Consider the following 14863-nt stretch of genomic DNA (forward strand, 5'->3'; position numbering starts at 1 on the left):
TTGTCATGATTAACAAGGTTGCTGTTGACGGGTGTGCTTCTACTAATCACCACTGGCTGACTCGTTCCTCCCTTTAGCCACACCTCTTGGCTATGTTGTTGACTGTCTCCTCCACCAAAAAAAACAAAACCAAAATGTCTTCCCTCATTTCCTCCTCTACTATGAATGAATCTGTTAACATTCTCTTATCACCTCCCGTTTTCCTGTGTGCCTTTTGGGTGACACATTTTCTGTGCCGAATTAACATGGTTTTCCTTGTTGGCTGCCTTTTAATTGACCATTTTCTTTCCACAGAGGAAGAGTAAGATGTTTTAGTCTTTGTTGGGGTGACACACTCCCCCCACCCCCGCCTTGCATGAACTCCGAGTATGTCGTGTGGTTGTATGATGTCCGCAAAGCTCAAAAGTTAATGGAGTTTCTTTTCTTTTTTTTTACTTCTCTCTTTTTCCATGTTCTCTCAAATGGTGCCCGATGACATCACTGCTTCTCCACCATAGGTGAGTCAATTTTTTTGTCAAGATTTTGTTGTTATTTGATATCTGCTTTGTGGAAGTTGCACTGAACTTGTGTGTGTGTGTGTGTGTGTGTGTGTGTGTGTGTGTGTGTGTGTGTGTGTCTGTCTTTGATTTGCATACTGTCAATCTTAACTTTATTTTTATATTTAGTCTTTTACAAGTCCTTATGCCAATGAATCCTCCCCACACATTTCTCTTGCTCACTGAGTTGCTTGAGGCAACTGAATTTCCCTTTGCGGGTACAATGAAGATCTATCTTTCTACACTACTGGCACACCTGCCAGTGAGGAGGACGTAGTGCCTCCGTCCTACTCTTCTGGTTCAATACACCCCGCTGACAGGAGCCTCCCCAGCCCCATAGGAGTCGCTAGCGCAGTGACAGACCCTTCACCCCCGGCTCCCCTTCACCGAACACAGACAACAGGCTCTATGCACAGCAGACATATTGGAAAAACTTTGGACCCCTTTCTTACTTCCTTCACCGGTGTTACCAATGGTACTAATGAAGGCTCTGTTTCATTTAGTGAAGCACTGTGGTTATCAAAACGTAATTTCAAGGACCTCCATAACTCTTGAGAGTGTACAAATGGGTTCCATTTGTACACTCTCAGAGTTACACACCCGTAAGGGGCCATTTCAAAACCCTCTCAAGGAACCCTGAGAGTGTTTCCAGTGAGCCAACATGCACAGTATCAGCACCCTGACTCTGTTTGACCAGAATGAAACAGAGCCTTAATTAGTATCATTGGTAACACCTGTGAAGGAAGTAAGGAGATGCCCAGTTTCTTTCCAATATGGCTGCTGTGCATAGAGCCAATTGCATTTACTGTATGTAGACGTGATACAGTACGTTCTAAGCTTGTAGATTTGCATTTTCTGCAAAGATATTTGGTGTGGAGGGCTTAAAAGGAAGAGGGCCTAGTATTGAGCCCTGAGGAACTCCGGTCAGCGAAACATACAGTAGAGGGTTCATGTGGTTAACCGACCACACAGGTGCTTCTAGAGGTGTCAGTGTGAATAATGTGTTTACATTGTTAACTTTTTCTTGCAACGCAAACACAGAAGTAAAACCGGTCTGCAGTTACAACATGACTTTATGAAAGTTTCCATAAACCTCTTGAAGAACCTAAGGTATATGTGGACATCTCTCTACCATAAATAATTCATTAAAAGAGGATGCCCTATAAAAATGTACCAGTGGTTTAGGGGAGAATGAGGCTTCTGCAATAGAACAGAGGAACAGTTTTTGGTGAAGAGTGGAACTGGGTTGTGTTGGCTCACAGAAGAGCTTGGTGGAAATGTTCCTGAAGCCCTAGATGTGTCTCACACGCACACACACACACACACACACACACACACACACACACACACACACACACACACACACACACACACACACACACACACCCACCACCACCACCACCACCACAACAAACCTCACAAGACATGGTTAAACCTCATAAGACGTGGTTAAACCTCATAAGACATGGTTAAACCTCATAAGACGTGGTTAAACCTCATAAGACATGGTTAAACCTCATAAGACGTGGTTAAACCTCATAAGACATGGTTAAACCTCATAAGACATGGTTAAACCTCATAAGACATGGTTAAACCTCATAAGACATGGTTAAACCTCATAAGACATGGTTAAACCTCATAAGACGTGGTTAAACCTCATCAAACAGTTACAACTCAGAGTTAAATCTCATCAGACAGACTTGAATCTTATCAGACAGCGTTAAACGTATCGGCCAAAGTCAATCCTCATTAGACAGGGTTTCATTTCATCATACAGATTCAAACAATTTCATCAGACGGAGTCTTTACGTGTGTGTGTGTGTGTGTGTGTGTGTGTGTGTGTGTGCGTGTGCGTGTGTCTTGAGTCTGAGAAGGAGTGAGAAAAACAGCTGTCTTTTCCGCCCCCTGGCTAATGAGAGCTTGTTTCAGGATCTCAGGGAGGGTTGATGTCACAGAGGGTGCTATTAAAACACTGTTGGCAAGATAGGAAGGGAACAGAGAGAGAGAAGAATATTCAGAGGGTTACACACATAAATACTGTTGCAGAAAGAGAGGTGTTGAAGCATGCTGTTAATGCATTGCAAAGGAAAGAGATAATTGCATAGAAAGAATGTAGCGAACACGAGAGAATTCATTTATTTAGTTCTGAGCTTTTTGGAGCTCATCGAACTCTAGCAGTGGAGGCCTTTCTTTGTGCAGTTTGCATGTTCTCCCCATGTTTGCGTTGGGCTTTCCACCACGGGTACTATGGTTTCCTCCCGTACCAAAAGACATGCATATGCTAGGTACCCCTGCCAGGGCCCTTGGACAAGGTACTGGAATTACAACTGGAGTTGGTCCCCGAGAGCTGCAGTGCACGGTGGCTGCTCACTGCTCCTTAAGAGAGGACAAATGCAGAGGACGAATTTCCCCAAGTGGGCAAAGTCAAATCAAAATCAAATAATTTGTTCATTTATACCACTGAGCCAGATTGTAATGAAAATGCCATTGACTATCTAGTGTGTTGTGACTAGATGGTCTTGTTTCCGCCCACCTTGTTACCTATGAGCATGTCTGCATGTCTATTTATAGAGATGGCAGAGTCCAAAGACCATCCTGTTTACCGCACAGAAAACCCACGTAATAAACCTACGTGCACAGACGCACAAACCTCAAAACAGCACATCACCCAAGAGGATTGGAAATGAAAGTGTGATGTTAGAGCTTTGCACGAACCAGCACTCCATTTTAAGTTAAAGGAATAAAGCCGAGTTACTTGATCCAGCAGCAATGCAACTAAAGCTCTATGGTCTACCTTTCTTCGTTATTAAATGTGAAGATTGATGTTTCAAGCGCTATATGCCCCAGAAAAATATCCATTGTGTTGGCATACTTGTATTATAAAGAGCCGGCCTCATATAGAATGAGGCTCACATAGAGCTCCATTCACTGTTTATTTTGCGTTGCACACTGTGCATCGTATCCACCAACACTGAGTCCCAACTCAGCAGGCTTCAGAGACGAGAGTTACTGTACTAACATAATGTGGACTCATTGAGCTTCTCTCCTTTCATTGCCAATGAAATGAGAGAGGTTCAATTCACTGGCGCACGCCGCTGCGCACTGGTTGACGAGAGTTATTAACGTAATTCAGGGTCAATGAGCCCAAGCCGACCCGTGCCCAACCTGTGTCCGACCTGTTAATAAAAAAATAAAAAAATGGTCTGAGCCCGGCCCTTATCAACGGGTCGCGCCAGGGCACTTCAGGCTTGCGGACTTAACTCTTAACTCATTCACTGCCTGAATTATTTCTGGACGCGTTTGCCCACTGCCAGATATTTTTCATTGAAAAAAAGAAAGTACTCAGTAGCCGAGATACAGAATTTTTAAGTTTTAAGTTAACAAGGAAGTGGATAGGAGTCTAGATCTTCGAAAAATCATATCTCCTTGGTCTTTGGGTCAAATAAAAAAAATAATTTGAAGAAAAAAATATACGTATCAGTGGCAGTATTGGTAAACGGGAATAATTACGTTTATTACGTCAGTTGCAGTGAATGAGTTAATGCTAACCCTTAACCCCAAAATAGGTCATGAGCATCTATTCCTCAGAAGTACACAAACATGCGCCCATGCACACACGCACACACACTCACTCAGTAGAGCACACACTCACTCCTGAGTCATTGGGTTATTTCTGGATTACCGCAAAACCTAGTAAAGCGGGCAGGCGTGAATATTTCAGTGGCCTATTTGTACCTTAGTGCATTTCAGCGTTGCCCAAGGAGTGTACAGTATATTTATTCAGTGGCAGTTAGATGGTAGCCCAGGAGGGACATACAGTATGGGTTGAGCTGATGCTTTTTGATGGCACGCACCGCTATAAAAAGCTATAGGCTATCTATAGGCTAAAAGTGTGTGAGTCCTTCCTTGTTATTTGTTAGAAATTCATGATTTTATTTTTACTAGCACGCCGTCTGTCAGAAACATCCTGTGGCGATAATACTATAGTCTAGACATACAGTAAGAAGATACGATACTAATATCTATTTGTCTGGCTGTCTTTTTGTTTGTCTATCTACGTATATACACACACACACACAGCTGACCTGTATCAGAGGAGGCATGTGGTTGTCACCCTCCTCACGCCAAAAGGCCTTTGTGGCAGAGGTTTGTTAATCATTATGATTAATAATAAAACAGTATTTGTCCTTGTAAGTTGGTTTTTGCCAGGGTTACACAGTAGCACAATATTGCAGAGAGCACAGCAACCCTTCCTTAACATCTAGGAAAAGACAAACACATCACACACTCTAAAATAAGTTGGCCTGATTTGCGTCTTTGTAGAAGACAGCCTGTACTTAAACCATTTAGACCTGGAACGCATCTGTGTCACTTTAGATTTCTTTGGCTATTCAAAAATAGCAGATATACAAGCTCATAGCGCGGCACCGAGTGCCGCGCTATGAGCTTGTAGATCTGCTATTTTTGAAAAGTCTTGAAACTTTTTTTTTTTTGATTTTTATGATTTAGAAAAAAAAATTAAGAATCGCCTCAGGCCTTAATGGGTTAATGTTCTGAGCGTTAGTTAGGCGGGAGGAGAGCGGTACAATTAATATAGGACTATACTGTGATTTGTCTGCTTTTTTATGCCTTTAAAAATGTAAAGCACTTTGAATTGCCTTTGTATACTGTACTAGTAAACTTGCCTTGCCTTATGAATTATGAAGACAGGTATTTTTCAGATCCGAGAGGGTCCACAGCAAAGTGGGAAGTAGTTTATTTTTGTTTACTATAAGTTACCACAACAATAGAATATAAGCACTATAAGGATGTGTTCACACTGTCCGCTTGTCATAAAGAAAACGCGCTGCCTAAAATGTCTGTTTCTGCTGAAAATGAAATGCGCAACATCCTCCGCCCCTCCGGCAGCAGTACGGGACACGTCACAACCTTCGAAAGGAAAACTCCTTTTAAAGCTTATTTCAGGCAGAGCAAGGGACAATTTGAAGACCTGCTGCAGAGGGATTGAGCTAGTAATCTCGAGATACCAGCCGATAAAAAGCGATCCATGTCATATGCGCATTTCTCAAAAAGTGAAACTATTCTCAACTCTTGGAAGCACGGCTCTCGGGCTCCTAAGACACGCATTGACCAGCACCTTGCTTTTAACACATTCCATGCCAGAGTTTAATATCATAATGTACTCACCACTGCCAGCGATTTATTGTTGTTTTTTAGTTTTTTTCACCTCGCCACAGACGCTAAATACCTTATGATCGCGCGTTCAACTGTTTGTAGACACAGGGTAGTTGTGTGAGTGGCCCAGAGAAGACATTTTCAATCGCCGACATTCCATTTTGCAGTAGTCGCAGTTTCTAAAAAACGTTTTAAACAGCATTCAGCGCGGAGAAAAACAACACAGAGATAATGGCAATTTAGTGGAAGCTTTAGAGCGGCGGCGGATGGGAACGAAAATCTTCGATTGACATTCATTTCCGTTTCCGGGTGTGCTACAATGAAATATGTCACTGCGAGAGAGTGCTACAATGAAATGTGTCACTGCGAGAGAGAAAAAAAAAAAGCCCACTTCGTGTAGATCTACGCGACTGGCACGCTGCGCTGTTTTTCGCGCTACTCACCTTTTTGTCTGTTCACACAGGTAAAAAGGTGGTGCCTATTGTTTTTGACAAAGGAGGACAGTGTAAACAAACCCTGCAGGTGCTTGATGGAGTGCCTGCAGGGAGCTCGAGCCCTACACACACCACATGCTCTTTGTGAGTCATGAGGACCCGATTTAGAATCCGACTTCCATCTCTGACCTCAGTTTCCTGTTCCTCTACACTCTAATTAAGTACATATCACAACAACATACTGTAAAAAAAAAAAAAAGAATGGTCGATAAATTGCAAATACGGCGTATTACCAATGTAGTCAGTACACAGTGATGGTGTTGCCACCTGAACAGCCGCGATGATGCCTGCGTCATCCATACAGCAATCAATGTCTGTAAGACCTTTTGAACGTGCGTCACCACACAGCCAGGCACTCCACATCAATGGTTGACGTCTTATATCCATTTCAATGGGCATCAAGTGCTCACTTAGGAGTTTTGTGTGTGGGTGTAGTTGGAGTTGCTGTTAAAAGTAGTTCCTTTGTCTTTGTCTACGACAGGCAACAGCCCCCTGTGAAGACGGACTTAACGTTAGACGGAAAGACGGGCAGATAGACAGATTATTAAACAGACAGGAAGACAGAACATTAGACAGACAGAAGGCATTCATCCAGGTAGCCAGACATTCCAGTGAATGTGGAATGTTATATCTACTTGGCTCCTACTGGTTCTGTACTTTTATTGTGTGTGTTTGACATACAGATAACACTGCTAGCAGGGAGACGGATAACACACGTACAGAAAGAAACGCATACACAGCTGTGTCATTGTCTACAGTGGTTTCTATGTACCAAACATGAAATGGGTCTGTTGAACCTAAGCTATTTAGAATGAACGTATTTCATTGATTAATTGACCATTTCATGCTGGTAACGCGGCCGGTGGTTGTAAGTTTGTTGCTAAAATGTCGTTAAAGGTCAGCTTGTTGTTTTCCTGTGTTAGATGGACGGGCATACTAACTGCCTGTGGGGACGGAAGGACGGATGGGGAGTTGGTTCCCATAGTGACCCTGCATCAGTTTATGTTGCCATGGACACCGTGACAGATGCTTAGAGGATGTGGTTGTTGGACACTTATTTTATTTATAATAAGCCCCATTCAGATATACAAAATGTGGAGGCAATGTGACGGCATATTTGATTTTGGTGTCATGTGTGAACGTGCGCTGAATTTTGAGTGGCGGCAATCTTGTTTTGGCATTTATGCCTGCTTGGGCCCTACAACATTGCAGGCAATGTCTTTGCGGAAAGCGTTAGCGCTAGCGTGCTATCGCTAACAGCCACAAACGGGCACAGACCCCAATGTGTTACCATCACTTAACTATCAACTCGGTCTATCTCACTCTCAAGAAAACAGCAAAATGGCTATTGTTATGCTGGTCCTCTTTCTTGTACATGACAGATAAAGAAAAGAAAATATTAGAAATCAGTATATGGCCAGTTCTATTGATCGACCAAACGTCATTCTACTGTGACAACATTTCATGTCACGGAAGGGATGTCATACAATTGTCCCACCCGTGCTAACATCAATACATTGATTTGAAGCTGTTGGAGGTAGTTTGTATTGAACTCTGTTTACTGTAGATTGCCTCACAGTTTCTCACTAATTTTTATGACTTGGCTCTTTGGCCACAACAAATAGATGACACACCACTGTTGAGGTATACAAACAAATGGTGGAAGTCAGTGTTGGTGCGAAATGTGGATAAGTGTGGAGTGTGTGTGTGTTGAGGTGCAACAAAATAACTACACACACATTATTATTCCAATACAGTATATACTGCTCCTGTAGATAGGATGGGTATATGCATCGGACAAATTTCACGAATATGCAAATGTACAGTGACGAAAAAGACCCCCATAGCAACAGAATACAAAGCACTAGAAGGCACATTGGAAGAAGGTGGAAAATATCCATTTATTTCTGGTGAAAGCTGTTGGGAGTGTACTGGGAACTGAACATACTTCAAAGTAAAAAAAAACTGAACTAAACAAAAAAGCTGCAGAGCAGAGAGAGGCAGTAGTGCATGCTGAGACACAGAACCTTTCAATGTGACAGCTCCTCTGCTGTCACATCTCTTACATTAATTATGCAAAACAGGTGAAAGTGAGATGCAGGGTACGTTATTGATAGAAATACACAGTAACATCGTGGGTGTAAATTTTACTTTGAGAATGGACTATAACGGTGTAAGAGTGAAATTAATAGTCAGGCTTTTTACACTTTATTGACGACGGTGGGAAGAATTTTTTTTGGTTGGAGAGAGAGAGAGAAAGAGATGGAAGGAGCGTTATGCGTTGCTATGCTGACAAAGAATAATTTGCCAATCTGCAATTGAATTCAAGTTCGGTTTGCTTGCACTTCAGTCTCTAAGAAGGAGAGGCCGGATGTGGATCCATGTCAAAAATGCTTCCGTTCGTCCGCTCCAATGTTAACTCCTTGACTAAAAGCTTAATATCTCCTATTTCTTTTTAACGTGGTGGAAGTGAGCCGTTTTCGATCGGCGATCACTCTGCAATGGAGGATCACGTTAGAAATATTATTGATCCAGGCGTTAGTCGGGACCCTCCGCCGTCTCGCACGCAGGCTTTGTTTACATGCACGTCCGCGTCGGGGCTTCTACAGCACTAAACATATCAGCGTAAGTGGATGGAAGATATGCTGGCACTGGATGTACCCTATTTTAATAAACCTCTGGCACACGATGTGTTAAGTGACCACAGTGTGAGAAGTACCAGATATCAACACCAAAGCACTGAAACAAACAAACATACAGTGTTTCAAGCTATGACAAACGTACTTTTGTTTTTAACGAAGCGTTTGCGGTTTGTCTTGTATGCATTTCTGCTTTTAGTATTGAGGCAGGATGATGGAGAGTTTAGAGGGAAGGGATGTGAAAGAGAGACCTAGGAGAGAGGTGAAGATAAACCCTATTGGGTTTCTCTCCCTATGTGTAGATGAACCCAATGAGAGAGACATGGAGAGAGACAAAGAAATCTAATGGGAGGGAGACTCCTAATTGGAGAACAACATGGAGAGAGATGGAATCCTAGAGAGACACAGAGAGAAACCTAATGTCAGAGCAACCTAAGGAGAGAGAGACACTAGCATTATCCCCATTCTTAGATTGCCCAGCGTTTAGCTATTACACAGGTAGTATACTGTTATCCTGACTCGTCTCATTGTGGAATTAAAATTCCTCCACCGGCTAAATTTGGAGGCGACACACTTCTATTAACCGCAGACATTCCCCAATAGCAACAGACAACAACAGCATGCTCCCAGACTCACTGAAAACACTGTGTTCAGTTTGTTGTTCATGTACTTTTCTGAATAAATGACACTGATTTTGGATCCTGAACAAATAAAGGTAATACTATCTTGTATTGTAATTCTTTCTAAGCTTTATTTGTGAAACCTCCCTACCAACAGTGTATTTTCAGTTTTTGCTCTACATTAAATATCTTCACAGAAAATAGACAAGCTTACAATGCGTCGTAAGTTTGTAGATCTGCTATTTTCTGTGAACGTTTTCCCCAGAATACGGATGCTGGTGTTGGTTAAAGTTGTTAATTGATATGGCATGTATAATATAGTTGTAATTTCAACCTAATCGGAATATCCTGCCAGTCAATCCGTGTGTGTGTGTGTGTGTGTGTGTGTGTGTGTGTGTGTGTGTGTGTGTGTGTGTGTGTGTGTGTGTGTGTGTGTGTGTGTGTGTGTGTGTGTGTGTGTGTGTGTGTGTGTGTGTGTGTGTGTGTGTGTGTGTGTGTGTGTGTGTGTGTGTGTGTGTGCGCGCTTTTGTCTGCAGGCTAGAACACATCTCTATAATTTCATCATTCATTTTAAGAAGCTGATTGAACCAGCTTGTCTGACAGCTGTAATTAAGTGAAAGATGGTGCCTATTTGAGAACCTATGGCGCACACACACAGAAGATGCGTACACAGTGCACTCACAGAAGCAGATCCAGACACACACACACACACACTTTCACCTCCTTCATCTACCCTCCAGCCACCCATCTATACTCCTTTGTTTTCACTTCATTGTTTTGCTCAGACGAGCCCCTCCCCCACCCCCTACCCATGTACTGTAGCGGCCACGCTGATGAGGATCCAGTTGCCATAGTGACAGAGAGGCAGTTGCTTTGGAGACTCGCGAGGAACGGGGCTGCCAAGGAATGCTTTTTTGTGTGTGGGGGGGGGGTTAGGTTTTTATGAAGAGGAGGAAGATGATTAAGAGTAGGATGGGGCTATAAATAGAAACTAAAGACTGTCTGTCTGTCTGTCTAGCCATTATCTATTCCCTCAAGATGTTACTTTGTCCTTATTCTTTCACATCTGCATTCCACTTCTTCTCTCGGTCCATATACTGTATATAAGGTGTACACAGTATATATATATATATATATATATATATATATATATATATATATATATATATATATATATATATATGAGAGTATATTTACTATGCACACTACTAGTTCATACCCAGCAATGTGCACACCCAAACTATACAATATGCAGACTTTGGGGCACTGTGCACTGTATGCGTAGTTTAAGTGTTGGACATATCCTGCTGGTTGTGTCTGACAACAACACAGTCATTTACGACCTGACGTTGAGTCGTTACCATAACCTCTCGTCACCAGGCTTTTCCACACAGCGAAGAAACCACAACCATGAGAAGTCCATGTTTACGTTGTTTGAGCTAAGCTACTTGTGCAAATAATACGACGTTCTTTCGAATATTGTCAATAAATTCTGCATGCCAGTGCTATGGACATGATAGACAAAGCGTTTGGTACCCAGCATTGCCTGGATTATTGCATGGGTGAAATAGTCTCCCTTTCTCTTTCTCTCTCTCTCCCTCTCCCACCTATCCCCCTCTCCCCCTCCTGCTGATCGAGTTCTGGTCCGAGCTCCAATATCATCTCGTGGGTGAAATAGTTCTCTCTCATCCTGTATCTCTCCCCCTCTCTCTACCTTTCTCCCTCCCTCTCTCCCTATCTCTCTCTTTTTCTGATCCTATAAATATTTAAATCCTCACGTGAAGTTGAAGCGACTGAAAAGTTGTCTCTCCAAAAGCCCTGATAAGTTAACTAAACAGTTATTATTGTGATTAAGCTTGTATTTCATCCACACCATATGCCCTCCTAGCCTGGCAACCAGCCGAATCTGCCAGAGCCAAATTATTAGTCTGACCATGCCAGGCTAATGCACTCTTTCACCAGCTAAAAGGATAGATAAATTAATGATGAGCTCAACACTGGTATGCACCTCAGAACCACGTTATTGTGGTAATGCGGTTATTGTCCCAGCACTATTTCTCACTTGTAGAGTAGCTGTGCTGTCTCTCTAATAATACAGCCAACACAATGAACATATCTCACGTTTCAAACTACACTGAAAGTATTCGGTTTATGCGAGTGTCCCAATTCTGGCGAAAATAGCAGATCTACAAGCTCACAACACATTGCAACATTTGTGAGCCTGTAGACTATTTTCGGCTAAGAGATTTGGTGGAAAGGGGAAAGGGGAGGGGACCAAGTGTAGACCCCTGGGGGTTCCCAGTCAACAAAACATATAGGGATTAAGTTAACATACAGTCCAAGTCTTGGATAATCTACTGGGCAATGGAACATTGCTTCACATGGCATCGTACATGGTGTACTCCCAGTAGAATTAATCTCAACTGATGAGAAAAAGAAACAGAGATATACAGTGTCTGTGTGGAATGATTGAAACTACAGGTGATTCCTGTGAAATCTTTAAGCAGATTTATAAAGTCTATGGTAACATTCTTATCGGTAGTAACTTTTGTCTGGTATGTGTGGCCGGCATATGTTCTGTATGGGCCATTGGCCACGGTGCCCCTGTCACACTGTGTGGGATTATATAACAGTGAAAGCTTACGTGTGCGTGCGCGCGTGTTGTGTGTGAATGCCTGCTTGTGTTGTTTGACAGTGAGCTAGTCAGGCAGGGTGAGGTCATCGTTTTGGGGTTTTGTGTGTGTGTGCCTGTTTGTCTGTCTGTCTGTTATCGGTCCTTGTGGGACTATTGCTTCAATGTTGTACTTGGGGAAGCCAGTGGACTGCTGGGGGAGTCAGTCGGGTCATTGTCAGATATGATAGAAGTCGACAACACACTAGCATGAAATCTGTCTGTCTGCTTGCCATAACTTGTTTACCTGTCTGTCATGTCTTCTATCCACCCACCCATTTGCTCGTTTACCTTACTAAACACCACACTGCCCACTCAGGCTATCCCCTCATAGTTTAATAATGCTAGTTTAGACTAGTTTAGTTTATTTGCACAGTATAAAAAAAGGTGCTATCACATTTATCAAATTAAGAAATAGTAGTTGCCGCGCAGGATAGAAAGGAAGCACGCTTACAACAAGCAGCTGAAAATGTCCGCAAAATGGTGAAAACGCTAAACTACTTGTCATGGAATGAATGATTTAATCGATAATTTGCATCCCTTTGCATCCCTACCGTTTCAGATATATCTTAGAGAAATATAATGTTACAAGCAACTGAACTGAATCAAACTATTTAGTGGAAATACTTTTTTTGTGCAACAATTCAGGACCACTTAAGGAGATTGACTGATTTTGCAGATATGAAATCATTATTATAAAGTAAATGTCGTCTACAATAATATTTGTAGATTTGTACTCGGGTGTCCTTATCGTACACATAACTTCTTTATCTATGATAAGCTCAATTGGTTATCATCACCTCATGCTAGGAGACATTTTCATTGGTTGCTTTTTGTTTTTAAATGTATTTATTTGAATTATCCTTTATATTTAAACAGCTGTTAGTTCCGTTCAGATCCACCATGACATACTCAACAACCTTTTTTTTGTACCTAGAATTCAGAAAGAAATTGGGAGACGTTCGTTTAAGTTTAAAGCACTGGAACAACTTACCTACTTCACTTAGATCAATTACTTGCAAGTTAAGTAACTAGTTACTTTTAAAATGTAACTAATTAAGTAACTAGTTACTTTTTGAGAGCAGTAACTATAACGTTCCCAACACTGCATATAACCGGCTAAAAGGCGATAGCTTTTTTAAACTAGATTTTTACTCCACTACATTTCAAAGATAAATATCCACTGAATCCACTACTAACATTTCTATAAAGGTTGTCATTACTCATTACTTTTTAGCATAGTTTTGATGTTGATTTATTTATAATTTTTTTCTCAAATGCGACTGGCCTCACGCTGTGTTCCCCACAGTAGGAAACCATTCACAGTACCCACTCTCAACCGTATGTATTAAATTCTCTCAACTGAAACTATATTTTACAGAGCAGTCGATGGTGATAATGGTGACGGATGCATACTTGGCATTTACAGATAGAGGTATTGACATCCTACTAGCTGTAATCATCCTGTCATTCAACTTAAATACAGCCCTACTCTGCCTGAAAAAAAGGCTTTTAGTGCAGATGGATTGATCTTCAGCTCAAAGACATTAACACACATTTGAAAACAACTCCTACTGAAGTTAAATAAGGACCTCTTCAAGTTTTACTAGTTTGACCAAGCTGATAATTGTCACCTGTCACCTGTTTCACCTCATTTGAGATGGACTGTAAAACGCAACCCAACTCATTCCTAATTCTGTGCATTGACTGCAGAAGTGCATTTCTTTTCACCTATAAAAACTGAGTGTGTGGGGTGGGTAGGTGGGATAATTGAAAATGTCAATAATTCAATTTCAATATTGCATGTTTATAGGAGTTTCGATTCGTTTTGCGTTTCGCCAAATATTCCCCCCTGAATAGGGATGCAAGGGTTCCAGTGGTAAAGAAGAACATTTACTTTTGAATGCTTTATTTAAAAAAATAATAAAGCAAGTACTCTAGGACTTCAAATGTATACTGGAGTAAAGTCAAAAGTACGCATTTTGACTAAGCAACTGTCCCTTGTAGTGGAGTAATATTGACCAGGAGCATCTATATTTCTACTCAAGTAATGGGGTTGTGTACTTTGTCCACCACTGACAGTTATGTGATAATGAGAGAGAGTAACTGTTTAGGCAGACATTTTTTTTGTTTTTGTTTGTTTATTTGGATCCCCATTAGCTACTAAGGAGCAGCAGCTACTCTTCCTGGGGTCCACACAGAAATAAATTACATTACATTATTACATTACATAACATGAAAACATTTTACATCACAGTATCAAAAAATTATGTTAAACACTTAAAATACAACCAAAATGGACAATTAATCAATCTTGATTATATAGTGTCGTAGCCTTAATTATAAATGTAACATCAATACATGGAACCCACCATGCAGCTGATGTGAGTGTTCAGAAATGAAGGGGTGTGAGGGACATAGGGAGCGGGTAAGGAGACTGATAGAGAGTTAAGGAGGCCTGGTTGTGACGAGAAGGAGTCTCTCATCCACCACTCGGGGAGCAACTCCGATTGTAGTGCCATCAGCACCTTTGGTCAAGGGCACTGGCTGGAGTGCCTAGCATGAATATCTATTGGTGTGGGGGAGGAAACCGGAGTACCTGGAAGAGACCCAACGCAAACACGGTTTGTGTTGGGGTCTGCATTCACACAGAAAGGCTCCACACGTCAGAAAGTCCACCCCTGCTAGGGCTCACCATTGAGAGTGAGCACCGTTTACCGTCTCTAGT

At 41.8% G+C, this 14863-nt stretch overlaps 1 protein-coding gene across 1 annotated transcript in view; it reads left to right on the top strand.

Annotated features, from left to right (window-relative positions):
* LOC308077484 (uncharacterized protein) overlaps positions 1–14863 on the top strand; it is a 140932-nt gene that overhangs the window by 82165 nt on the left and 43904 nt on the right. The gene's annotated exons all lie outside the window — the stretch shown is intronic.

The sequence above is a fragment of the Gymnoscopelus braueri genome (genome assembly GCF_963280865.1).
Source record: "Gymnoscopelus braueri genome assembly, chromosome: 21".
Lineage (NCBI taxonomy): Eukaryota > Metazoa > Chordata > Actinopteri > Myctophiformes > Myctophidae > Gymnoscopelus > Gymnoscopelus braueri.